We start from the raw sequence: 8,273 nt of genomic DNA on the forward strand, positions 1-8,273 counted from the left end.
GGAAGAGCGAAGATATGGAAGACCCAGAAATGCTGACCAATCAGAGCAAACTTTGCTTTTTCAGAAGGGGGCCTTAAAGAGACAAGTGGAGGGCGAATACAGGTATATTCAGAAAGATACTGTTTGAGAAAAAAGTGTGTTTTTTGAACATTAAAGCATATAAATGTTCTAGTAGAAACCCAAATTACAATTATTTATTTTGTTTTTTATTTATTTATTATTTTGGTAATGGGTTTCATTCACTTTCTGTAATAAAACAAGCAAAGCAATAAGCAAGAATCCGGTCAGATGGGGGACCCTGGGACAAACTCTTATCAAATAGGGGTTTGTGGTCTAATTTGTATCAGTTTAGGGGTCCTTAATGTCAAAAAGATTGGGAATCACTGCTATAGTCAACAGACAAACACGTATATTCAGTAAGGAATCAGTCAGCTGATTGATAATTCATCACATCAGATCCGGATTTGAATCTGTTTCTGTCATCTGTCAGCTTTAGTCATTTAGCTGAGAGACCTGACCTGATGAGAGTCCAAATATAAAAAGCCTGAGGACAAACCAACAAATAACCCCTGTGTGTGTGTGTGTGTGTGTGTGTGTGTGTGTGTGTGTGTGTGTGTGTGTGTGAGAGAGAGAGAGAGAGAGAGAGAGAGAGAGAGAGAGAGAGAGAGAGAGAGAGAGAGAGAGAGAGAGAGAGAGAGAGAGAGAGAGAGAGAGATCACAAATCAGTGTTTACTCTGGCTGGGGGAAGTAATTACAGTTCTTACAGTAGGTGTGGCAAACACACAAACACACATTCACATAAATACAGCAGATATGTTCACTGTCTATTCAGAAGAAAATGAATTGAGTTATCTGGGAACAAAATATGTATCTGGACAGCACTCCAATTAATACTTTTTATTGCCACACGGATGTTTTGGGCAAGACGCCCTTCTTCAACATGTTTCTCAGGCAATCTCGATTTAGATTAATGGCACATGAATGCTGTAGAGAGAAAGGAGGAGAGAGGAGTTCTATTTGTCAAAGGAAGTCCCCTGGCAGTCGAAACCTATAGCAGCATAACTAAGAGCTGGTCCAAGGCAAACCTGGACTGCCATACTACTTTTGGAGACTCTTGGAACAACAAGTAACTGCATTCTGAGAGCCAGTGCTGTAGTGGGGCAATAGGGTACTATGAGCTCTTAAAGATATGATGGTGCCTGACCGCAGAGCATAGGTCAGGAGAAGGATTTTAAATTCAATCCTATATTTTACAGGAAGCCAATGCAGAGAAACTAATACAGGAGAAATATGATCTATTTTCATAGTTCTTGTCAGTACACATGCTGAAGCATTCTGGATCAACTGGAGAGTCTTAAGGGATTTATTTGAGGAACCTGATAATAAGGAATTACAGTAGTCCAGCCTCAAAGTAACAAATGCATGGATTCATTTTTCTGCATCATTTTGATACAGAATGTGCCTAATTCTGGCAATGTTACGCAGGTGGAAAAAAGCAGTTCTTGAAATGTGTTTGATGTGGGAATTAAAGGATATATCCTGATCAACTTTCGGACAGTGGTGCTGGAGGCCAGTATAGCTACTCTGGATGGCTAATGCCACTGGATGGCCAGATAATGAGATTTGGAGGTGTTTGGGGCCAAGTACAATAACTTTGTTGTTTAATATCAGGAAATTGTAGGTCATTCAGGATTGTATGTCCTTAATGCATGCTTGAAGTTTAACTTCAACTTTAACTTCATTTGGCTTGATTGAATAATATTGCCTAAAGGAAGCATATATCTAAATTGAATTGGTCCAAGACCAAAGCCTTGGGGAACACCATGACTAACTTGCCTGCTGACGCCTTTTTCTCATTTTAATGCTCTTAAACAACATGATACGATACTTTTAAAACGGTGCCTGAACCGAAATATATATATATATATATATATATAAGGAGCACCTTGTTCAATTGTATTTGTCTGTTCTGTATGTTCAAAAATATAAAACAATAAAAAGTTGATCTAAAAAAAAAAAAGGAGCACATAATGGCGAAAACAACCACTGGATAAGAAAAGGGCATTTTACAACAACTTTGAATGCACCACGAGGCTGGCGAGGCGAGGCTGTGAGTCTGTGTTTTTCAGACAATGGCAGCTACAGTCTGGTGTTAGAAGCCTCTACAGTTTAATACAGACACACTTTACACCGTTTAGCTGTCAGCATTTTAACCGTGTTTACTCCAGCTGCTAGCTAACGCTAGACTAACGTTACCTGCTGCTAAGTGTAGTGTTAACTTGCGTCCCGTGCGGCGATGTTTCAGTTCCCTCTAACATCAGTTTTCGGAGCATCATAGAGAAGCGCAGGCATTTAAATGGCACCTAAATAAGGCACGGAAATCCGTGTTGCTATTTGGTCCGGTAGATAACGGTTGTTAAGGCACCGGTGCCGTATTAGCACCGGGTCTCGGACCCCATTCAAAACGGCAATTTTCGCCGAAAAGCGAGTAGCTTGCAGGTATGTACTACTCTTTGGCCGTGTGTGCAGCGCACCTGTTATTTTGTTTCTGGTCTAGCTAGATCCGGTGTGGTGTTGTAGTTTTTCTAACGTTACTAGTTGTTGCAACAGCATGTGAAAAAAACGACAAAGTTTGTTAGGCCAAAAAGAACGTTAATCTCGCGATTAAAAAAATTGACGTCGTTAAAATGGGTTTGTGTTAACGCCGTTAATAACGCGTTTAACTGACAGCACCAAAAATAATGGATGAAGCTTCCGGGCCTGAAAAGTGAAGCCAATGTGGAAGTGTCTTAGAGAGAAGACACACCAGCCCGATAATCGGGCCGTCTGGTGAGGTCCGTGACTGGAGTCTGTTCGGTGTGTCCCGTGCCGTCGGCCGTCCGAGGAGCCGTCGGCATTCATCTTGGCCGACCCGACATGTTCAGTCGGGAGAGGGCAGTCGGGACTCGCCCGGAAATGGCGAGCAGATGAGCCGCTCAAAATCTGACGAAAATCTTTTAAACTGACCTTTGTCAATCTGAAATGAAGACAGATTCAGCAACTGCATGGCCTATTTCTCGCTTAAAATGTTTTCAGAAACACGTTTCGGTGAACTATTTTAGTACAATATGAGATCGTATTCTGAACAAGCCGCCATGACAGTCTGGCTGTGAATTTCCGGAGAAAAAAGAACCACGTGACGCGTTCGTCCAATCAGCTGCCGGTTTTCATTTTCTGGGAAATAATCAGACTGTTAATGGAAACAATACAGAGCAGCGCCGCCTGCTGGTATGGAGACGTATTACGTTTCGCGCATGCGCAGAGCGTATGCTCAAGTCGGCGTCGCCTCAGTGTGTTCTGAGGCATTTTTTGGACCTCGGGACCCGACTGATTAGTCGGACTGGCTTTTCTGCCGACGGTCGGCCCGTCTGGTTGGTGTGTCAGGGCCCTTAGACCAGCATTTTATCTCATTTCTAGCAGGACTCCACTGGTAGCAAAAAGAAGTCTGTTTCTATAGAAGTCTGAGAAAATGACCCTACTTCACACTCAGGGGTGTAGCTCAGAACCATGTAGATAGGCATTTTCTATAAGCCCCTCCTCGCATCCACGGCTATTCATTATCATTTTTTGTGGGCCCTTCTCACAAAAGGCCCTGTATATTGAGTACCCTTTCCACCCCAGACCGATGCCCCTGTTCACATTTGATTTATTACCTCAATAAACATTTTCATATTGGGTTTGTGGTCTCAATCGCAAGTTCGCAATTTCAAGTCTTCTTCAAAAAAGCAGGATGTTCATTTAGTAAATTATGGTTCCATTTATTTTAAAATAGTCTAGACTGTCTGGTGTGGGTGTGACTGTGTTTTTGTTTTATTTCCTCATTTTGTTGTGCCTGCACGGTGTCTTCCCGCACCCGGCACCTATTCCAAATCCGCGCACCTGAAATTCATCAGCTCATCATCTGCCTTTAAAGAAGAGTGTGACCTTCCTCTCCCTGCTGGAATGTTACTTACCTCTAGTATGAGACTACTGCAGTTCATGTTAGTTATTTCCAGTCCTGTTTCCAGAAATACTCACCCTAAGAAACTCCTGCCAGCTCAACCTTACCTCGGACCCAGCCATCTCGACTACCAGTCCACAGCCAGCTTTCCCCACTGTCAACTATATAGTTGACTGTCAACTATATAGTCTTGCACTGCCAGACCGTCCTCCACAGCGCTGCAAAGGAAGGTCTGGTTAGTCCACACACTATTCCGAGATGGGAGAAAAATGTGCTCTGGTTTATTGGCATTTGGGGAGGTGCCGGACGGAGCAACAGTACATCTGCAAAATAGCCTCGGAAAGGTTGTCTTGTTTTGGTGGAACGTGTACGTTTAAAAGTAGTTTTAGTCGCACAACAGAAAACTCAGATTGGACAGATAGTCTAGCTAGCTGTCTGGATTTACCCTGCAGAGATCTGAGGAGCAGTTAACCATAGTCCTCAGAAATCCACCAGATTTCAGAACGCCAACACAAAGAAAGCGGAAGGTGATGGACATCCGGCCGAAAATTAGGGACAGCCTGCAGAATTTCCGGCGTCACCCGAACAATCCCGGAACGTCGTCGATATAGACTACTTGTTGTATAATCCATTATACCAACTGCTATGATTATGAGTCATATTTGTATCTTTCTCTCCTCCCTGTCCCCCAACTGGTCGCGTCAGATGGCTGCACACTAAGAGCCAGGTATTTGCCTGTTAAAGTCAAGTTTATCCTCACCGCTGACTTACCAAAATTTTGCTTTTGAATGGAATTGTAAATTATAGAGTGTGGTCTAGACCTACTCTATCTGTATAGTAAATTCATAAAAATGAATTGAATATTAAATGAAAACACAGGACACAGTCAGCCTGTCTCACATATCAGATGCTGTTTGTATCCAGACTGAAGCTGACTTCACTCTGAGGTTATTTGGCTGTTCAGGGAGAGTCCATTGAGCGTAATGGAAAAAATCTCTCTCTCACATCTGAAAGTTATCAGCTGCCATGACATCATGTGAACAAACAGGCGTGATGACATCATACTGTGCGAGAGAGAGAGAGAGAGAGAGAGAGAGAGAGAGAGAGAGAGAGAGAGAGAGAGTTAACTCTTCATATTTAAATCTGAAACATCCAAACAGAAAGTTATTTTAATCTACAAGTGTTCCAAATAAGAAAATCATAACATAATAACAGGAACACTGTTCAGGCTTGATGACTGTACAATAAAGTAATGACTGAACAAGGAGCAGAGATGTATAGTAATGAAGTAGAACTACTTCACTACTGTACTTAAGTACTAAAAGGCTGTATCTGTACTCTACTGGAGTATTATTTTTTTCTCCTACTTCCACTTTTACTTCAGTACATATTTTCGACGAGTTTAATACTTTTACTCAGATAAATTTTTTATGTGCTGCATCGTTACTCGTTACAATTATAAAAACGTTACGAATCATTCCAAACCCACATTATCATTGCCAGAGCGGTAGATGGCTCTGTTAAATAGGCCATGCAGTTGCTGAATCTGTCTTCATTTCAGATCGACAAAGGTCAGTTTAAAAGATTTTCGTCAGATTTTGAGAGGCTCATCCGCTCGCCATTTCTGGGTGAGTCCCGACTGCCCTGTCTCCGACTGAACATGTCGGGTCGGCAAACATGAAGGCCGACGGCTCCTCGGACGGACGACGGCACAGAACACACCGAACAGACTCGAGTCACCGAAGAAGGCCACACGTGCTCCTGTTCTGCCTTTCGCTCTTCTGCCTGCCTGCATTGAGAACACTTGAGCTTTCTAAGTTTGTTTCGAGATGGAAGAACCAGAAACACCACCTTCAACTTCGAGTGATCGTGGCGGTGAGGAAGGAGACCACCCCTGGCCCTACTTAGAGTCCATGTTTTCATTTGTCGGAGTGAAAGACAATTCATATAGAATGAAGTGCCTACTCTGCCACCCGAAAGATTGCGAAATAATGGCCTTCAAAAATTTACCATCAAATTTGAAGAAACATATCAAGGTAGGTTACAAATATAATACACAAATGGCACACCAGCTTGAGCTATCAGTAAGCGCTAGCTAACTAGCTACCCGCGGTTCATGACATGTACACAGCACAGTAGCTCCCAAGACGGCGGCCGCCTGTATACAAGAACACGACTGTCTTTATAATCTATCTTTTTAATAAACTGTCTGTACACTTGAAAAGTTCTAAATGCTTCGGTTAACATTTAGGGACCCTCATTATGCTACCGTTGAAGTCTGGTGATATTTTGAGCCATTTTAGTGGTATAAATAGCGATTTGTTTTTACTTTCCCTGTGCCCCGAATACTAGCGTTGTAAGCTAATCCGCGGTCCGCACTAGCTTGTTTCAAGCTACAAACTCATTCGATTAGCATGAAAACATGTCCCAGAGAGCGATTGATTCGGTACACATCCGTTATTAACCCCTAGGTTCGTTTTACGCCGGAATTGTCCTTCAAAGAGCACTTAAACTTCTACTCAAGTCACTTTTTTAATAGAACACTTGTACTTTTATTCAAGTCTGGGTCTCTAGTACTTTATACATGTCTGACAAGGAGACACGTCACATTGCAGTATAGGATAGGCTGAGCTTTTTTTAAGTCTATCTTAATACTCACACACCCATGTGTGTGTTTAGAGAGTTATTGCCTGCTCAATTATGCATACTTGCTCCTAATTGCCCTTCAGTACTTAGTTGCTTTTCGCCCCAGACCTATACTGTGTACCAGTTCAGTCTAGGGCCACACAATCCTCTAAGTAATGTAGTGCTATAGCTCCCTCTTGTGCTCACTAACAGAATTGTTAACAACACAGTTTGCCACATATTCATCATTATAATTTAAACAAATATCAGTTAAAATGTACCCTTTTCTCTGTTTCTCTCAGAATGAAGTGAAACTGGTTCAGTAACGACATATTTATTGAAGAAGCTCAGCGAAAGCTTCAACAGACTGATGATCCAGTGAAGACTCTCTGAGGACACTGGGAGGATTTAATGAGGCAGAGATTTTTCTAAAGCAAATGAATGATTCAAAGGTATGTCTTATTTTAAACCTAAATGGACCAAATGGTTATCACATGGCCCAATATCATCTAAAATGATTTGCCTATTAAAAGTATTCACCCCCCCTTGAAAGCTTTTATGTTTTTATTGTTTTACAACATTGAAAAAGACAATTGAATGCCAAAGTGTAAACAGATATCAGCAAAGTGACTGGAATGAATTACAAATCTAAAATACAAAGTACATGTTTGCATAAGTATAAACCCACTTCAGGACACAGCTAAAGAGTTCCCCCCATTTTATTTTGAGGTACATACAGTAGTTCACAGGTTAAATGCCTTCTGTAATTTATTTATACATATAAAGTACACATATAATGCCAACTGCATTGGAAAAATTACAGTCAAGTTTTATTATACAATATAATTCACAGTGTATACTTCTTTATCAGTGATCAATCATGAAATAACAAGACTAACAACAAGACGTCTCAAGATTCTCAGCTATCAAGGTCATGCTTTACCCAGAAGAGTTAAGTCAAGGGGCAACTGAACTTGCTTTATACTACGTTTTCACATGGCCGGCTATTTTCATAAACGGACATTTCAACCTCTCCGTTTTCAAAAATAACATCGTGCACAGTTGTCAGTTTTCAGAAAAGTGTTTGTTTACATACCCGTATATATATATATATATATATGCCGTCAATGCCGTCAAGAGCATGCCAAACCTGTAGGTGGCAGTGTAACGAGAAGCTCAAGCCCACATTAGCATTAGCATCATATTATCAGAATCCTGAAAATAGCATAGACAGTATATAAACTGGACCAACAGATCCCATTGCTCTGGACGGAGACCAGTGAAGATTATTAGAAGCACTTTGCCGGTGAGCGCTGAGCGTTACTGCGCAGCCTCCAACTGAGCTCAAAGACGTAGATGTGACATGCAACCTGTCTGAAAGTCGTAAGTCTTCTGGTAGCTGTGCCAAGAGAAATCTCAATCATTCCCAATCTTACAGAGACGGAGAGCGTAGGTATACGTAAGGAGATAACATGGACACAGGCTAATTATTGCTAACTAAAATGCTAGTTAACATTAGTAATTAAACTTAAACAGCGAATGTAAGTCCAAACTGCCTGCGAGCTTCTCCTGTACTATACGGTAATTCCTCTACTATGCGACCGTAAGTCGCGTGGTTATGACACAATCATTAGCCTATTGTTACAAAAACGTCTACTACGGAGTCATA

The sequence above is a fragment of the Sander lucioperca genome, chromosome 14, assembly GCF_008315115.2.
Source record: "Sander lucioperca isolate FBNREF2018 chromosome 14, SLUC_FBN_1.2, whole genome shotgun sequence".
Taxonomy (NCBI): Eukaryota; Metazoa; Chordata; class Actinopteri; order Perciformes; family Percidae; genus Sander; species Sander lucioperca.